Here is a 20494-nt window from a genome sequence, read left to right as displayed (position 1 = left end):
AGTAAATTACTTCATTTTCTGTGTATGAATGACTTTGACTCTGTTTCTTAAATACCAAAAGATCCCAATTAAAAACCTTGCTCTTTATATGAACACAGAATGTGCCTAACATAGATGCTTACTAGTTAATATCAAGTCTAGGCAGTGACAGTGACCTAGATGCATGTCATCTGGTCAAAATAAGAGGATGATTATGGGTTATCAAGTCTTTGAATTCTGATAATAAGCTGCTCATTTACCTAGAATGTAATGTTGATCAGGGGACCCTGAAAAAAACACAGTGGTGCAGGTGATAAACTGCTCTGGTCCAGTTGGGGGAGGGGTGGGCACTTTCTGTTTGTTTACTTAAAGAAAGTAGATTCCCAAGGGTGGGCTGGATGCTGTTTTTTTTTTTCCTTTCTCAAGAAAAACAGATGGTCCTCCAAAGAAAGATGAGAATCCCTGAATATTGACTTTGCTCTAAATTATTGTAAAATTAAAGAGAAAGGAGAACATAGAAAAAGTGTTTAAGGTGGTATTTATTTATTTATTTATTTATTGGAGGAGGTGCTGTTTATTAAGAATGGAAATAATCCTGAAATATACTGGCATTAGAAATAGAAACTCAGAAATAATGAAGGTTCAGAAAATCTGTATTTGGTACTCTTTTTTGACATATCATCTCCACGTTATACCAATGCATTCCTATTTTATCTACTGAAGTTTTAATCCCACTTACGGAATGCCAATTCTATGTAAAACCTGGTTCTACTTGCCTGATAAACATCATTTTTAATTTTTGAGAAGAATTAACCGAATGCGTTAAAATGATAGGCCAAAATTCACAAATATTTGATAGGCCAAAATTCACAAATATTTGGTCAAACATTAGAGTGGATTCTCTATGAAGTTGATTACTAAGATGAGACTAATATTTAAACTAGTAGGTTTTAATAACAATAATTCTCTTCATATGTGAATAGTTCTTATCCATTCGATTAAACATTTTTAAAGGAAACTAGAGGTTCTTTGAAGAGAAGGGAATTCATTATTTATGGTAAATTACTACAGATTATACTGTTCTGTAGTTAGGACTATGTTTATGTCGTTAAATAAAGTAGCAAATGACTTAATCCTCACTAAAAGACTGTGGATGCTATTAAAACATAGACTTAACAAGTGTTCCCACGGGGCAGGGGAGGGGAAAGAGTAATGGGCTGGATAGTTAACTCAAAGGCTAGAACACATATGAAACCCTAAGTCCTATCCCCAGCATTGCAGTGTCCCCCTGGAATCACCTGCTATAGCTGTGGTAGGTGGCATTGGAGCTCCACATAAACTAATACACTGATGAATAAAATAAACAGAGAACTTCAGTCTAGAATGCTTCAAGGTACTGTAGGAAACAGAAACTTATTTAGCCAGTGAGGACCCTAGAGAAGTATTGGACTCAGGGTTAGCAGAGGTACAATGAGGACCAGGGGTGAATAACACCGTAAACAGGGCTTGACTAAAAGATCAGGAAGTGTCTTCATTGGAACTGATTGCTTCCTGATACCAACTGCAGAAATATACTCCAACCTTTAACCACAAACCAAAATAAAATATTTGCTCACAATAGAATTTTAAAAACAGACAATCATTCTCCTCTAAATGCATTGAAGAGTTTGAATAAAACGTTAACTTTGAAGTTCGTGTAATTTTTGGTAGCACTGCAGTCACAGTCTATTCCTTACTTGTCATTGTTCTTAATTCCGGTCAAAAAAGAGACACCATGAAATATAGGCAGAAGATTCATTTACTGTTCAGACCATCTACTGACTTATGACTGGAGATCACACACTATTAGATACAGTTCTACAGACCAGAAGTTTCACTTTCTCCCCACGAGAAATGCAGAGTTCTTTCTCTGTTTTTTTTTTTTTCTGTTTCCTTTTACCTGTTTACTCTTTTTCTCCTCTCATATTTGGTTGGTTTGCTTTGTTTATTCAATGTTGCTTCTAAAAACATAGTTCGCACTTGCTTCCTTTTGAACAAACTCCTCACTTTAGCTGTACCCATGTCTCTTTGTCTTTCCTTTATGTTTGTTTCCATAAAAAAAGACTGCATAGATTTCTCAGTGATACAGAAACAGGAAATAGAACTTTTGGAACTGCAACACAATTATTAGAATCTCCTATCATTCGACATCAAATTTTGGCATTAAAAATAAGAAAGATCAATTTATACAACCTGATGTGAACCCTCGTGATTCTGAGATGAAGCTTTCTTAAAGGTATATTTTTCTTAAAAATTATAAAAAACTTGAGGGATACTGAGATCCGTGGTGGTGGGAAATGGGCACTGGTGGAGGAATGGGTATTTAATCATTGTATTATTGAAACCCAAGCACAAAATTTATAAGTCTACAACAGTACCTTACGGTGTCTCACTAATAAAAAATTAAAAAATAAATAAATAAATACATTTTTTAAAAAATAAATAAAATGTTATTCAGCAATAAGAAAAAAATTCTTGAAAAGGAGTTAAAGTAAAGTGATAGATGAATAAAAATGATTTATTACTTTCATAAAAAATAAATAAAAACTTGAGGAAACACTTCATTTATTCTAAATAGAGAGTATATAAGCATATGGATATTTACAAGCATATTTATATACATTTATATATTTTGCCACACCTAAATGTGCTTGGGGCTTACTGCTGTCTATGTACTCAGAGATCACCCCTGATGGGACTTGGAGGACCATATTTGGTGCCAAGGATTAAAGTTAGACTCGCCGTAAGTAAAGCAAGTGTCCTACCTGCTATATTCTATAACATCACCCACCCATTTATATATTTTAATAATTATTAGTCATTCAAAATGATGCTTGGTCTCTCAGTTTACATATGCTGGCACAAAGAATTGAAAAAGAGTTTTGAGTTTTTCATTTCTTTGAAAATTGATTCATTTTTTAATTTCATTTGCATCATTGTGATTTCGATACTGTTAATGATAGGGATTGATGAATACAAAGTTTCTGCACCATACCCTCTACCAAGTGTCTGCTTCCCTCTGCCATTGTCCCCAATCATTCCCACCCCCTCCCCCTTTCTCTACTGTGGTAAGCTCTTTTCTATAGAATTTTCAGGTTTTGTTGCCTTTAACCATTTATTATTACATTTCTACGTTTCTTTATATCCCACATATGAGAGAGATCATTCTTGATATGTTCCTCTCCTTCTGGGTTATTTCACTCAACCTGATAGTCTTCAGATTCATCCATGCAGCAGAAAATTTGATAATTCTGTCTCTTCGTATAGCTAAGTAGTATTCCCTTGCATATATATATATATATATACATATATATATATAATATATCATAGTTTCCTTATCCAGTCATGTTTTGAACATTTGGATTGCTTCTATATTTGGCTATTATGAATAGTATTGCAATAAACAATGGTGCACACATGTCTTTTCAAAATAGAGTGTTTTTTTATATCTTGAGGCAGATGCCAAGAAATGGAAGGGTTGTAACATTGAATTCCTTAATCATTTCTCCTTTTATTCATTCCTCTTTATAAAAATTTACTTCAGCCAGTGCTATGTAATTAATTCTTCTTTAATATTATTCTTATAATATTTTTCTTTTTTTAGTCGGTTATATGACTCAGAACATAACAGGTGAGTCTTCACAAAATTTTCACACACTTACATAATCATTTATGTGCGCAATTTTTTTGTCTATGTACTTTGAGAGTTTGATCTTTTGGAAGAAGATACATGGAAATTGTTATCTATCCTAATGTTATTTGCATTTTCTTTAAATACAAATATAATAGTTCACAATTTAAATCTTTGAGGGAAGATTGTTGGGAGGCTGGGGAAAAATTCAGGACTGTTCAAGATTTACTCTTGACTGTGCTAAGGGAGAGACCAAGATACAATATGCAGTGCAGAAGACAAAACCAGGGTCAGCTGTGTGCAAGAATAGCACCTTAAATTCTGTACTACCTTTCCAGCCCCTCACAATTTCTCTTCTTAAATGTTGGTGTGCATCAGAATTGCATGGAATACTTTTAGAAACACAATTCCAGAGTTTTTAAATGAAAATTGATAAAAATTTAGCTGTAAGAGTTAAGATAATTTTATGAAACAACATGAGACAATATTTATGGAATTTAAAATATGAACAAGGAACTCAATTAAAGTCTCTTATGTTAGTATTATACATAATCTTTGTCTCTCTTGACCTTCCCGATAATCTACACAATATGATTAATGATTTTACCTTCTAATGATAAACCATTAAAATGTAGTAATATTTCCTGTTCTGATTCAGTGTTTCATTTTTAATAGCATGCTAATATTAAAATTAATTTTGAATCTGCTTTTCACATAAGGATATTCATGTAAAACAAATTTTATAACAAGCAAGTTAAGTAGTGATAATAAAACTCATATGCATGGAGAAATCTATACATATAGATGCTTGTTACAATGGAATTTGTTTGTTTTTTGTTTGGGGGCCACACCTGGCTGTCCCTAGACTTACTGTGGGATCTTCACTCGGGGATAACTCCTGGCAAGGCTTGGCCGACCATCATGGAGAAGCAGAGATTGAACCTGGGTTAACTGTGTGAAAGATAAACACCTTCCCCGCAGTACTATTTCTCCATGCCTGTTACAAGTTTTATCTTTTATTATCTATATTATCTCTATCTTTCATTTATATAGCTACATATTTATTATGGAAGTCAATTTTATCAATTTCCAGTGCATCCTTGTTCAGAAAATAGTAATGTCTCTCTCCATTAAGTCTTTTTTTCCAGTTCTATATTCCTGTTGTCCAAGGTCTATAATACTCTTCTTTTGGCCAGCAAGTCTTTAGGTTGGTAGACCTACTTGGTACTCATAGGCAAATTTCTAAGATTTGGACTTGTAAGCAGTGAAAGTGGGAATGACATCCAAACTCTCTAACTTGTTAGACAAAGCTCCATTCAACAAGTTTCAAAATTAAATTTAAGTGCAATTAGTTGGAGGAAAACAAATCCCCACACGGAAATAAAAGTTAACTCTTCTATACTAAGTGCAATATCTTACCTGCTTTTTCAGAATTTTTTTTCTCCACACTTTTTTTACCTAGAATAATGTTTGTAGGAAAAACGTGTCAATGACTCAGTTGAATTTTGTTAAGTACGAACAGTTCTTGAGAGAAACATGCTATATTGAGTAAGTGTAAAGTATGATTATTAATCTTAATATAACATTTTTATACCACTGACAGATGGTGAATACAATGAAATATTTTGATAACTCCTTGCTATATTTTCAGAGACTTGGAGATTTATTGAAAATATGAGGATCTAAATATTTGAATGTGCAGATGCTTTTTTAGAGTCCTAAGACCAAATCTTTTTTTTTCAAATAACTTGGGAGAATTGAAAAAAAGGAAGTTAGAGCTAAAAGAAATGAAGAAAAATTAAAAACAAATAAAGAATCCCTGCAACAATTCTCAAGAGACTGCTGGCATTAACCTCCAGGTTGATCTATGCATCATCTAAACAAAAAATCCTTCAGCAGATGAGCTTGTCTAGTCAATGATTACTGAAATAACATGGGCCAACATTAAAAAAAATACTGAGTTGGCTGAATGTACTCTTGTTTCAACCTTTATATGTCCTTTAAACCAAAAAATAATAATAAAAGGATGCCTATAGGGAAAACAAAATTCTGTCCCCCCCATTATTCCCTTCCTTTTGCTTTCTTCAACTTACATGAGATATATAATATGAATTGTAATAGAAAGTTCATATGACAATAAGTACAGTGGTATGGCCAAGAAAACACCCATAGGGCTTTTAGCTTCCGTTGTGCCAGGAATAAACTATCAGATCAGCCTTCTGGACTCAAATGTGACACTGTCAATAAGGATACATCATCTTTTTTGTGGAGTAGAGGAGCTGTCGGTTGTAATTCCCATTATTCCAAAGCCAGGGTTTTCCATTAGTGCAACCACCTGCTGGGTTTTCTACTCAGGTTTAATGGAGTCTGAATTTGAATTTATCACCATCTGTGGGAAGACAGAAAATGAGAGAGCATCACTAATTCCTTTCTTCATCTCAGTTTCCCGATCTTTATAAGAAAGCAGAAAAAGCAGCAGAGGTTGGGGATGAATGGAATAATATTTCAGCTCACATTGACATCAGAGTTTTAGGCCAAGGAGGAACATGCTGTCTGTTCTTTCATCCAATTCTAGCAACAGAAAGAATTTTTTTAAAAAAGTTTTATGTGATGTAGTATGAGAATCATGCAGATTAAAGATATTATTCTTCAGCTTCCAAAAATATTTCAGAAGATAATCAGATCACTGGTGAAGATGAAAGACTTGTATACATATTAAGTTCACGCATACAGAGTTCAAGATCCCTAATTAATACATTAGCTTATAAATAGAACAGTATAGAATGTGCATTGTTTATTTTTGCAGTTCTTTTTCTCCAGAGATTAAATGGAAAAAATAGAAAAAAACACTTCTGCATAATTCAAGAGGAAAGGCTGGAGCACATCAAATTCTTCACGATTATGTCTAGAATAAAGCATAATGCTTTAAGTTCATGTAATTATATTCCTAAGATATAACTTAGAGAGTAACCAATATTATTTCATTGTCATTTCCAATTTAATAAATAAGAAAAGGGTTACAGTTCAGGTAAGCAACTTACAATTCAAGTCTGGATTCATTTCAATAGAAAAGCTTCACGTCTCACCTGCCCAAATTTTATACCATTCCATCCGGTGTTACTTTCTGGAATCTTCTGTCTAGGCAAAGGTATAGTGAAATGATAAGTCATTCCAACACACCCGCAGCAAGTTGCGTTGCTGACCACTCCAACCATGAACAAGTCAGCAGATAAAGGCGGTTCAAAGCAGAGAAAAGAGGAGGGAACAATTCTCTAAGGAAAAAGACAGGATTTTAAAAAATCCAACACACACACATACACACACACTTACACACATACACACAAAGCCTCTGAGCAGTCTATTGTCTTTCTTCAGGAACCATGAGTTCATCCCTTTCTCATGAACCTCTCTCCATGTTTATAATCTCAGATTAATGATGCTAAACAGTGAGTCTAAAGTCATAGGGGTCAGCACCACAGACTTGAGGATCTTAGATAATTGGATGGAATGTTACTTATTACAGTGAAGCAACAATTCCAGGGGAGGAGAGCAGGAAGCTGCTCCAAATAACGGTGCTGTTGTTATTAAGGCTACCAAGAGAGTTAGCACTGCTATCAGGGAGGCTGTGAATACTGTATTGTGACAAAGCAAAATGCCTCCTGGGCACCTGCCTGGAGTGGAAAGCTTTTGATGTTTGATCTGTAATGAGATAGAAGAAAAAAATCATTCCCTTGGTTAACTAATATATACTGGATAGGAGCAGGTTCAAGGATCTGTTTTGGATCTGGGACAAGATTGCTCATCCTGCTAATTCATGATTTAGAAAATTCTATGAATTCACTTTTTCCTATTTTTATATAAAGTAGACGCTGAGTTTAACATGGTTTGCTTTGACTTTTGCTTAGATAATAACCATGATGATTTCTCTGCCATATTTATCTTTGAGTGGTTTAGTTCTGTAGTCCCTGGATATGACATATATTTGCATAATTTCCTTTTGCCTAAAAAAGGCCATGAAAATATGGAATTTCGTAATGAACTCACCTATTCTGTATTGGAAAATACACAGACAGTTTACCAATAAATCATGAAGAATTATGTATAATGTAACTCAAGAGGAAATCTGAATGAAAAACAGAAACAACAGCATGGCATGAACAGTTAATTTTACTCCACATGGCGTCTCGTAGATGATGTCACAATCAGACCAGGAGCATCAACTTCAGAGGCAAAGTCAAACTCTAGAAAATCTGTCAGTTTGGTTTAACAGAACATCGTTATTACCTCAAGTCAAGCAGATGGAGGGCAAACTTCTCTGCTGGATTCTGCTGCTCTTTAATTAATGTCCACATTTGTTATGTCAATATAATGCATTACATTTGGTCTAAAGGTGTTTTTACTTTTTATTAAATGAAAATGATCATTTTATTTAATTTTTACATTGGACAAATGCACAGGATTTTAAAGTCATAAGTAGACAGTAGAAAAAAATGTTGAAATCAGCGTCTGAAATTAAATACAAAGAGAATGGACAGGATAGTTTTATGTATTCATTCTTGGGGTAGAAACAGAAATGCTACATTTTTTTAATTTTTTAAATTTTTTTTAAATTTTATTAGTGAAGCACCATGAGGTACAGTTGTAGATTTACAAATCTTTGTGCTTGGGTTTCGGTCATACAACGATCAAATACCCATCCCTCCACCAGTGCCCATTTTCGACCACCATGGATAATATCTCGCCCACCCCCCCTCCCACCCTGCCTCTGTGGCAGGGCACTCCCCTCTGTTCTCTCTCTCCTTTTGGGTGTTGTGGTCTGCAAAAGAAGAAATGCTACATTTTTAATGAGTATTATCAAATGAAGAATGTTGAATACCTGCACATGAATGTATAAGAAATAGGAATATTGGATGCTAAAACAAACCAGACCAGATGATAGTGTTATTCTGTCTTAATAAAATTAATGAAGCAATTCATTTAGTGCTCTATTTACTCATGTGTAGCAAGTGAGAAAATGACAGTAAAGACAATTTATCTTATAAACATTTTCATAGGTATGATAAAAAATAACAAATGACCCCTTATAACTGGTATTATGCATATGAAACTGTGGCATTAAATTTTTAGTACAATTCAAAGAACAAGTCAATTATGTAATAAAGAGAGAGAAGTTCTATAGCCACAAATGTGCTTTTTGGAAAAATGACAGGCTTGCATTGTTCAATTTGAGAAATGTCTTCAGTGGCATTGGTTCTACCTTGTTATTATTTAAGGAAGGCCAACTCAAAGTTGTTAACATATGCGAATATTATCTGGGATCACTCCAAAAGAAAATGGTGACTGTGTTCTAGCCTCACGGATTGAGCATTTAATTGATATTTCAATTTCCCCAAAAGATTTGTTCTTAATCCAAAATTAGCGCTTTCCTTGATTAGTAAAACAGACTTGGTAGCCCTTCTTAGGACTGATGATTGGTTAGACCATGCCATACTCAAATGTAGTCTCTTCTGATTTCTAGGAGGTAATAAATCTTTTGATAAATGGATCTTTTCCACTTGAATTATTTGGTTTGGGGAGAACAGCCTGCGGTGCTCAGGGCTTATTCTGGTTCCGTCCTCAGGAATCACTCTTGATGGACTCAGTGGGATAATATGGGGTGCTGGGAATTGAACGCAGTTGGCAGCATGCAATTCAAGCACTCTATCCACTGTAAGTATTCTGCTCAGTTTCTCGAATAATGGTTTTACAACACATATAAACAAGGATTTTTGTATCTGGAAGTGTATGGGGTATGTTTTAGGATTATTTTCCTCTACAATCTACTATCAAATGGGTGCATTTCTTGATCTAAGTTTTAATAAAGTCAAGAATGATTAGAATTTTTTTTGCATCTGTTGAATGTACAATATGTATATTGACATTTATTGGTGAAGTGGATCATTATTATCAAGCTTAAGCTAATAATTTTAAATACATAATTTTTGACCTCATAATTTTATTTTTATTTTTTATTTTTAATTTTTTACATTTTTTGAGCATTTTAATGGCAATTTTTTTATTAGTGAAACACCATGAGGTACAGTTATAGACTTAAAAATTTTTGTGCTTGGGTTTCAGTTATACAATGATCAAGTACCCGTCCCTCCACCAGCACCCATCCTCCACCACCACGGGTCCCAGCATCCCTCCCACTCCCCATCCCCCTCATCCTACCCTTCCTCTGTGGCAGGGTATTCACCCTTGTTCTCTCTCTCTTCTTTTGGGTCCTGTGTTTTGCAAGAGAGGCACTGAGGGGCAATCATGTTTGGTCTACAGTCTATTTTCAGCATGCTTCTCCCACTCTGGGAGGATCCTCACAACACCCTTTATTTGGTGCTCCCTTCTGAGCTTCCTTTTCCCCTAGCACGTGTGGCTGGTCTCCAGGTCATGGAGCAAAATTCCTGGTACTAATCTCAGCCACTCCTGGGTGTTAGTCTCCCATTTGTTGTTTTATGTTCCCCAGATGAATGCAAGAATGATTAGAAATTTTTAAAAACTGGGACCATTGTGAAATTCAATTTTAGCCATCTTTAAATAAATGCTCTAATGTATTATTTATGGTTTTGATATACACAGTTACTACACCTCACCACCACTATCCCAAGTGCTCATCTTATGTTATTTCTAGTTCTATTCTTCAGCTTCTCTTCCCTACCCTCACAGCTTGATGATAACAGCTTCAAATCCAATGCCAAAGGTGTATCATCATGCAATACTATTTTCTTGTTTTATTTCTCTCTCTACCACAGATTAGTGAAGTATTTAAATAATTGTTAAAATTCCAGGCACTATATTTAAAAAAGAAATATTCAGTGTGAACCTGGGTTGTCTTACCTGTGAATGAGTTATATATTACAACATGTATGATGTTGAAGTAAATAATATAGGTTCTTTGCTTTTAATGAGAGTTTGTCTGCATTATACAGATCCAATTTAATCCCCATCAAAATTAAGATGAGATTTAAATGTCTCTCTCAAAGTTACATATTTTCATTTCTTATACTTCTAGAAGAAAATTAAGAAATTTGTATTGACTGACGATATAATTTATGATATCATCACTAACCATATACCAAATTACTATACAGATTCTATCATAATGCTTTATTGTAATTTTGCATTATTAATACTTATGTTCCTCTTGTGTATCACAATTTATCACCTTGCTCAAGGTTTTATGCTATTTGTCTTCTATACTTTTCATTTTGAACAATTCTTTTAAATGATTCTTGTCAGGGGCTGGAGCGATAGCATAGTGGTAGGGCGTTTGCCTTGCGCGCAGCCAGCCCGCCCTAGCCGGGTTCAATTCCTCCACCCCTCTCAGAGAGCCTGGAAATCTACCTGTGACATATTTGATATGCCAAACACAGTAACAACAAGTCTCAAAATGGAGACATTACTGGGCCCGTTCGAGCAAATGGATGAACGAAGGGAGGACAGTGCTACAGTGATTCTTGTCAGCCAAGACCAGGAGTAGTGAAATCCATGACAAGTGCTTATCTAGGTACATTTTATTTTTCCCTCATATTTTAATAATAATCATGTATTATAGTATACTTGGGGGATTAGAAGCCTTAACTTATTATTTTTAATTGTGGATATATAATTATTTCTGTTGAGAAGTTTTATCGTAATATTATAGAGTAGACTTTATTTGTTACATATTTTTCTTAGGAGTTTTGATCTTTCACAAGCAAACATGCTTCTTCTCATGAATCTTTTTAAGTAATAAATTCAGCATTTCCTCAGTGTCTTGAACACCACATTGAGTTCTTTCCTTGAATGGGAAGCTCTCAGTGATACTTTCTTGAACAATACCTATTACTGTTTAAATTCAGATCTGCTCATTTCAATCTTCTTGCCTATTGCAATACCAATTATCCTATGTTTCCTCTTCTGAGTATTATTTTTGAAGCTCCATCATATTTCCTAAGCATTATTCTTTTCCTGTTTCACCAGAGTCCCTTCTACATCTGCCTTTAATGATTGTCTTTAGTTCCTTCACTTACTCCACACCTCACTTAGCATTTTGTTAAATTTAATATCCTCAGTCTCTCAACAAATTCTGTTTCTGAATATATTTTCTGAAACTATGGATTTACTTTCATAGGGCTAATTGATATTCTCGAACTTCTTTGAGTTTTTTTGTGATAGGTCTAGAAAATTATTCATTTGTTAATTCTGCCAATTGTGCCATGAAGTTTGGTCTCTGGTTTTTGACTTTTCTCTCGATATCTATATTCTATATCCTGGGTTAAATTTTTCTAACATGTTTTACCTTATATTTTTAATCAGTAGGTGGTGCTATGGTGTTAGTTTGGGGATTATTCTTAAGGTGTAATGAAGGAGTGAATGGAAGGAGTTTAAATACTACTCAATGGTCGGGGTGCAGAAGTCCAGAAACCCATGTTTCTTTTCTTGACCAAATCAAGGATCATTTGTTACCAACATCTAATTTCCAGTTTTCTACCTCTAATGTTGCAGTTACCTAAAGTACTCATACCGGTAACTTCTCTCCTGTCCTAGATGATCTCATTCCCAAGGAGTAAAGTGATAGACTTCACCACCTTCTTTGCTACCACATTTTCTGAAACTTTATATCTGCCTCTAGGGCTCAGCCAGTAATCAACCTGGTACTTCATCCTCATAAGAAAGGCTTACAAAAGCCACTCTGGTTGCAAGAAAGCAAATGTCCTCCTACAACTTGCCCACAGTTGAGAATTTGCCATAGATACTGCTCTTTCCACTTCTTGTTTCACCACCTCAGCAAGTGACCAACCACTCACAGAGAAAAATAAAGATGTGGATTAATTAAGTAGAGAAGTTGATGAGTTAGAGAGATCCCTGCTTAAGGGGCACTTTTGTCCTGAAGCCATTTATTTTATCATGTTGTATTGTCACCAACCAGGATCTTCTCTTTCTTTTAATTAATGATATTTATTTCATTCCATACTCTCTTAACACTTAAGCATTTAATTGTTCTCATACTACTTTAATGGGTGTTTCATTATCTTTACTTGAGAGGCTGGGGAGATTGCTCATGGTTCAAGGGTACAAGACTTAGATGTACAAGGCTCCAAGCTCAGCCTGGCACTGAAGAATCTATTTTTTTCCCCAGTAGAGCTCTGCAAACCACTGGAGGCACCCAGAACCATTAACTCCAACACTGTTTCAAAGCAAGGACCTATCACTGAAACCTTAAGCTTAATTGAATACTGCCTGAGTGGCCCCTGGCCCCTAAACATTGCATGAAAGTTCCCACCCCTAAAGTTTTTTAATTGAATTTAGCTTGCTTCTATATGTTCTGATTTAAGTTAATAACAATACCATTCAGATCAATTTCTTCTTTACTCTTTTTTCTTCCCTTCCTTGCTGTACCTGATGTCAATTCTCTATGATACCTTTTGCACCCTTCTCTATGTGAAGCTCAGGATGAAATATGAAGTGTAGAAAGTGGTTAGGAGATAAGATTTTTCTTGAAGAAACAGTTTTTTGATCTCAAGTGTTATTTAAAAAGAATATAATGTGGTAACAATCGTATCAATATACCTGATAAGAATAGGATATGCAAACGTCTTTGTTTTAATGAGTCAATAAATTGCATTGGGAAGTCTTATGGTCCAAAATGAGTAATGCAAATTATTTTAATATATGAAAAGAAAACTGAAGCAGATTAGCGTGAAGTTTGATAAAATGTATATGATAAAGTATTTTAAAAGTATGATATACTTCATTAAGAATTAAATATGAATATATATTCATGCTGTGAAATATTATAAAAGAAAAATGGGAAATAAGGAGTGCATATATAATCAAAATATTTTTATATACTAAAAGTATGAGTAAATTAAGATTTGTGCTTTTCTGACTTTGAATTTATTACAAAGCTATAGTTATAAAACCTGCATGGTACTGAACTAAAGAGACCAATAACCAGAATTGAGAGTTATGAGATGTACCAACGGATCTATGAACAGTAAATCTATGGCATAAAAGATGAGTACATAAAGTGGTGTATGGGATATCTCTTCAATAAATGGAATTGGGAAAACGGGATAGCCACATATTTTTTTAAAATGAGGAACCAGAGCAATAATGCAGTGGGGAGGGAACTTGCATTTCTGACTTATGCTTGATCCTGGCACCCAATGTTGTACCCCAAGCCTGTTAGGAGAGATCCTTGAGCATAGAGTCAGGGGTAATTACTAGGCACAGCCATGTGTGTGTTTCAAAAACAAAGCAATTTTTAAAAAATGTGAATCCTAATCTCACAGCTCTCACAGAAGTGAAGCCGAAATGGATTAAAGACCTCAAGATTAGGCCACATCTATAAAAATACATTGAAGGAAATATACTAAAATACCAGGAAATGGACTTTAGAGATATCTTCACTGACTTGACTGTAGTGGCAAATCAACTAAAAACGAAAATAAAGAAATGGGACGGCATCACGTTCAACAGTTTTTGCATGGCAAAAGAAACTTGGGATCAAAAAAAGAAAACAGTCACCCTACTAAATGAAAGAAAATATTTCCACATCAAATAATGTTTAATATCCAAGATTTTTAAAGCTATCAAAAAGTCTAACAATAATAATAAAGCAATAGTCCCATAGTCACATAAAATATATAGAGAACAGTTGAACAGACACTTTACCAAAGAAGACATAAGGATGACTGGTAGGCATGTGAAAAAATTGTCATTGTCACCTCGTCTCTTATGATTAGGGAAATGTAAAGTAAAACAAAAGGGGATATCATCGCTCACCAGTAAGGATGGGCTACGTCAAAAGTACTGAAAACAACCAGTATATTCAGGATGCAGTGAGAAAGGAATCTTCACTGATGGTTAGTGGGGATCTTGACTGCTTCAACCTCAGGAAGACGTATGGATATTCCTTAAAATGCAAGAAAACCATTCCTCTATGACCAAGTGATATCTCTTTGTGCCATCTACCCTGAAATTAATTAGATGGACTATATGTGCATGCCTATCTTCATGGAGTGTTTAATGCACTGTAGAATATGCAAGTAGCCCAAATGTCCAACTATGGAAGAGTGAATAAGAAAATTTTTTAATGTATCTTACAATGGAGTATTATAACTGTAAGAAAAGAAGAAATCATGCAATTTACTGCTATCTGGATGAAAGTAGAGGATATAATACTGAATGGGGTCACTCACAAGGAGAGAGTCAGATACAGAATTGTCACTAATTTTTATTAAACTATGCTTAAAAGTGCACACTATAGGAAAAACAAATGGCCAAAGGGAACAAAAATGAAGAGTTGGTCTATATCACAGCTTACTTGGGGGAGGAAAGTTATAAAGGGGAGATGTCCTTCGAACTCTGATGTAGGAAAACATGCACTTTACTGTTGGCTGCAGGGTTGGAACAATGTATGCGTGAAACTAACATTAACATTATTGTAAGTCACAATAACTCAATAAAAATGGGGAACAGTGGGGGAAAGATACTTGAGAGAAGACCTTTATACAAAGCAACACAGAGAAGATTTAAGATAGTGAATCCTTTCAAGTAATTTTACAGAATTTTTCATTAAGTAAGGTAAAGGTAAAGGTAAAGGCCCTCCCGTTGATCGTCGATTTGCTCCAGCGGGCCCAGTAACGTCTCCATTGGAGACTTTGTTGTTACTGTGGCTGGCATATCGAATACTCTCGGTAGCTTGCCGGGCTCTCCGAGAGGGGCGGAGGAATCGAACTCGGGTCGGCCATGTTGGCCGCTTGTAAGGCGAACGCCCTACCGCTGTGCTATTTTAAATTCCTAACATGGAAAATAATAAACAAAACTAAAAAATAAAAATTTAAGCCAAACATAAAATTCAACACAAAGATCTATATACACAAAGATCTCATTTAAAAATTTTCACAGGTAAGGAAAATGTTATTATAATAAACAGAAATAATAGTCATATTTGGGAAGTTTATAAATTGTGAGGAATCAAGAAATGTTTATTTTTCACTTCATTTCTGGCTATATTAGTATTTACATTTTGTAATTATTCATTATGTATTAATTTTATTGCTTCATTGGCTTATTACAAACTTGTCTTCAAATGGTATCCTTTTATTATTCTATTACTCCCATAGGTCGCAAACTGAAGCATAGCGTAATAAGTCTTAGAAGTATCATAAAGCTTGGTAAAAGAATTTGCAAGTCAGATAAAAAAATTGAAATTTTTTAGAGCATATATGCAAATGTGTACTTCCTAAAATAAGGAATGACTATGGCACATAGACAGAGTGATATCTATAATAAAAATTAAAGATCTGTGATTTACAGAGTTATTGATAGTTGAACATTAAGGTAAGGTAAGGTAAAGTCCCTCCCGTTGATCATCGATTTGCTCGAGCGGGTCCAGTAACGTCTCCATTGGAGACTTTGTTGTTACTGTGTCTGGCATATCGAATACTCTCAGTAGCTTGCCGGGCTCTCTGAGAGGGGCGGAGGAATCGAACTCGGGTCGGCCATGTTGGCCGCTTGTAAGGCGAATGCCCTACCCGCTGTGCTAGACATATAATATTTCGACACCAATCCCAACACCAGTGTTTCCATATCCATCCCCAACCACAACCCCTGCCCCATCCCCACTTGTCAACTTGACAGGAACATTACAAAATTCCATGGTTGAAGCTTAGTTATCATGTATTCAGTGTAGTTGAGTCTGTATTTTTAATATATGGCTATACCAGTAGTGTCATTTTTTTAAGATATATGTTATCTTCTTGAAGGGGTATGATGAGATATCAAGACAAACATATACTTATTATACGTTGTAACCAGGGAATCCCAGCTATTCTTTGAAGAAATTTTCTTTTCATAACTTTTAACTGTAGTCTGGGTCTATGTGTTCAAAAACTATTTCTAAAGGGTAAAAATTGAACCATTATTAATGACCTGTTTTCGTTATTAATGGTAAAATCATCATTATCACCATTATTTAACTTATAGGGCAAGAAGGTTCTGGAAAGTGGTGTGTTGAGACACTCCTAATGTTACAATTTTCATTTGAGAAATAATGTGTTGGGTTTCCAGAGGGCTTTATGAGACTGATATGGTAGTCTGGAAAGAAATTAAGCTAAAACATAGTTTGGAGATTTGTTTTTGTAAATGGCTCAAGGAAAATGGAAATGTCTCATCAAGGAATTCCTGAAAGGTTTCTTAAGAACTCAGATGTTATGTAATCAAAGAAAAATTTTCTGAAATCTGAAGGAGACTTGGGTCAGGCATGAAAAAGGATAGATAGGCCAAATGTTTATAGGTCTAGTAAAAAGAAGGCACATATTTGCGAGGGTTTAGTTGAGTTAAAGTTCTTTTTTTCAGGGCTGGAGCAGTAGCACAGCAGGTAGGGCATTTGCCTTGCATGCGGCCAATCTGGGTTCGATTCCCAGCATCCCATATGCACCCCCCATTTGAACATTTTTTTTTTGCTCTGATTACCTTTTATTTATTTATTTTTTTCATTATTTTATTAGTGAAACACCATGAAGTACACTTATAGACTAATAAATTTTTGTGCTTGGGTTTTAGTTATACAATGATCAAGTACCCATCCCTCCACCAGTGCCCATCCTCCCCCACCACGGGTCCTAGCATCCCTCCCACCCCCCATCCTCCCCCCCACCCCCCCGTCCCACCCTGCTGCTGTGGCAGGGCATTCCTCCCTGTTCTCTCTCTCTTCTTTTGGGTACTGTGTTTTGCCAGAGAGGCATTGAGTGGCAGTCATGTTTGGTCTATAGACCACTTTTAGCATGTCTCTCCCACCCTGGGAGGGTCTTCACAACACCCTTTATTTGGTGCTCTCTTCTCTATCTGAGCTTCCTTCTCACCTAGCACATGTGGCTGGCCTTCAAGTCATGGAGCTAAATTCCTGGTACTAATCTGAGCCCTTCCTGGGTGTTAGTCTCCCGTTTTGTTGCTTTATGTTCCCCAGATGAATGCAATCTTTCTGTGTCTATCCCGCTCTTTCTGACTCATTTCGCTTAACATGATACTTTCCATGTAGTACCACTTGTATGTAAATTTCATAACTTCATCTTTTCTAACAGCTACATAGTACTCCATTGTGTAAATGTACCAAAGCTTCTTTAACCAGTCATCTGTTCTCGGGCACTCAGGTTTTTTCCAGATTTTGGCTATTGTAAAGAGTGCTGCAATGAACAAACAATTGCAGATGTCACTTCGACTATACATTTTTGCCTCTCTGGGATATATTCCCAGGAGTGCTATAGTTGGGTCAAATGGGAGATCGAATTCTAATTTTTTGAGAATCGTCCATACTGTTTTCCAAAAGGGTTGGACCAGCCTGCATTCCCACCAGCAGTGAAGGAGGGTCCCTTTCTCGCCACATCCGCGCCAGCACCTGTTGCTTTTGTTTTTGTGGATGTGGGCCAGTCTCTGTGGTGTGAAATGATATCTCATTGTTGTTTTGATCTGCATCTCTCTGATGATTAGTGATGTAGAGCATTTTCTCATGTGCCTTTTTGCCATTCGGATTTCTTCTTTGCGAAAGTTTCTATTCATTTCCTCGCCCCATTTTTTGATGGGGTTGGGTGATTTCTTCTTGTGTAGTTTAACCAGTACCTTGTATATCCTTGAAATCAACCCCTTGTCGGATGTGTATTTGGTGAATATTCTTTCCCATTCTGTAGGCTGTCTTTGTATTTTGGTCACTGTTTCTTTTGAGGTGCAGAAGCTTCTTAGTTTAAGATAGTCCCATTTGTCTATCTCTGTTTTCACTTGCTCGGCCAGTGGCGTGACGTCTTTGAAGACACCACTAACTTCAATATTGTGGAGAGTTTTGCCAACTTTGTCTTCAATAAACATTATGGATTCCGGTCTGATGTTGAGGTCATAAATCCATTTCGATCTTACTTTTGTGCATGGCGTTAGGCAGAGATCTGAGCCCACTTTTTTGCATGTAGCTGACCAGTTTTGCCAGCACAATTTATTAAAGAGGCTTTCCCTGCTCCATTTCACTTTTCGTGCCCCCTTATCGAAGATTAGATGATTATATGTTTGGGAGGAGATGTCAGTATATTCAACTCTATTCCATTGGTCTGCAGCTCTGCTTTTGTTCCAGTACCATGCTGTTTTGATTATTACTGCTTTGTAGTAGAGCTTGAAGTTAGGTAGGTTGATTCCTCCCATTTTCTTTTTCCCAAGAATTGCTTTAGCTATTCGTGGGGGCTTATTGTTCCATATAAATTTCAGGAGTGTTTGCTCCATTTCTTTGAAGAATGTCGTGGGTATCCTTATAGGGATTGCATTGAATTTGTACAGTGCCTTGGGAAGTATTGCCATTTTGACAATGTTGATTCTCCCCATCCATGAACAGGGGATATTTTTCCATTTCCTCGTGTCCTCTTTTATTTCCCAAAGTAGCGTTTTGTAGTTTTCTTTGTACAGATCCTTTACTTCCTTAGTTAAGGCGATTCCTAGGTACTTGATTTTCTGGGGCACAATTGTGAATGGAATTGTTTTCTTCATGTCACTTTCTTCTCTTTCATTATTTGCATATAGGAAAGCCATGGATTTTGGGGTATTGATTTTATAGCCTGCCACTTTACTATACAAGCCTATTGTTTCTAGGAGTTTCTTGGTAGAGGTTTTAGGGTTCTCTAAGTATAGTATCATGTCATCTGCGAATAGTGAGAGCTTAATTTCTTCTTTCCCTATCTGGATGCCCTTAATATCTTTTTCTTGCCTAATCGCTATTGCAAGTACTTCCAGTACTATATTGAACAGCAGTGGAGAGAGTGGGCATCCTTGTCTCGTCCCTGACCTTAGGGGGAAGGCTCTCAGTTTTTCCCCATTGAAGATGATGTTTGCTGTAGGTTTGTGGTAGATGGCTTTAACTATATTGAGGAAAGTCCCCTCTATCCCCATTTTGGCAAGGGTTTTCATCATGAATGGGTGCTGGATCTTGTCAAATGCTTTTTCTGCATCTATTGATATGATCATATGATTTTTATCTTTTCTTTTGTTGATATGATGGATTATGTTGATTGATTTCCGAATGTTGAACCATCCTTGCATCCCTGGGATGAATCCTACTTGGTCATGATGTATGATCTTTTTGATGAGTTGTTGAATTCTATTGGCTAGTATTTTGTTGAGAATCTTCGCATCCGTGTTCATCAGGGATATTGGCCTGTAGTTTTCTTTTCTTGTGGTGTCTTTGTTTCCTTTTGGTATTAGAGAGATATGGGCTTCATAGAAACTGTTTGGGAGAGTTTCCGTTTTTTCAATTTCCTGGAAAAGCTTGAGAAGAACTGGCAATAGGTCCTCTCTAAATGTTTGGAAAAATTCGCTAGTAAATCCATCTGGACCTGGGCTTTTGTTTTTGGGAAGACTTTTGATTACAGTTTCAATTTCCTTGATGTGAATAGGTCTATTCAGGTACTCTATATCTTCTTGCTTCAGCTTTGGGAGATGATAGGAATCCAGGAATTTATCCATTTCTTCTAGATTCTCTTGTTTCGTGGCATACAGACTTTCAAAGTAGTCTCTGATGATCTCTTGAATTTCTTTAGTTTCTGTTGTGATATCCCCATTCTTATTTCTGATTCGATTTATTAAGGCTCTCTCTCTCTGTTTCTTTGCGAGTGTTGCTAGTGGTTTATCTATCTTATTTATTTTCTTGAAGAACCAGCTCTTGGTTATATTGATCTTTCGGATTGTTTCTTTGTTTTCCATGTCGTTGATTTCTGCTCTAAGTTTTACGATCTCTTTCCTTCTGCCTGATTTAGGCTCTTCCTGTTGATCCTTTTCTAAGGTCTTGAG

The sequence above is a fragment of the Sorex fumeus genome, unplaced genomic scaffold (assembly GCF_029834395.1).
Source record: "Sorex fumeus unplaced genomic scaffold, SorFum_2.1 ptg000038l, whole genome shotgun sequence".
Classification (NCBI taxonomy): Eukaryota; Metazoa; Chordata; class Mammalia; order Eulipotyphla; family Soricidae; genus Sorex; species Sorex fumeus.
Note: the sequence above shows the minus strand (reverse complement) of the source record.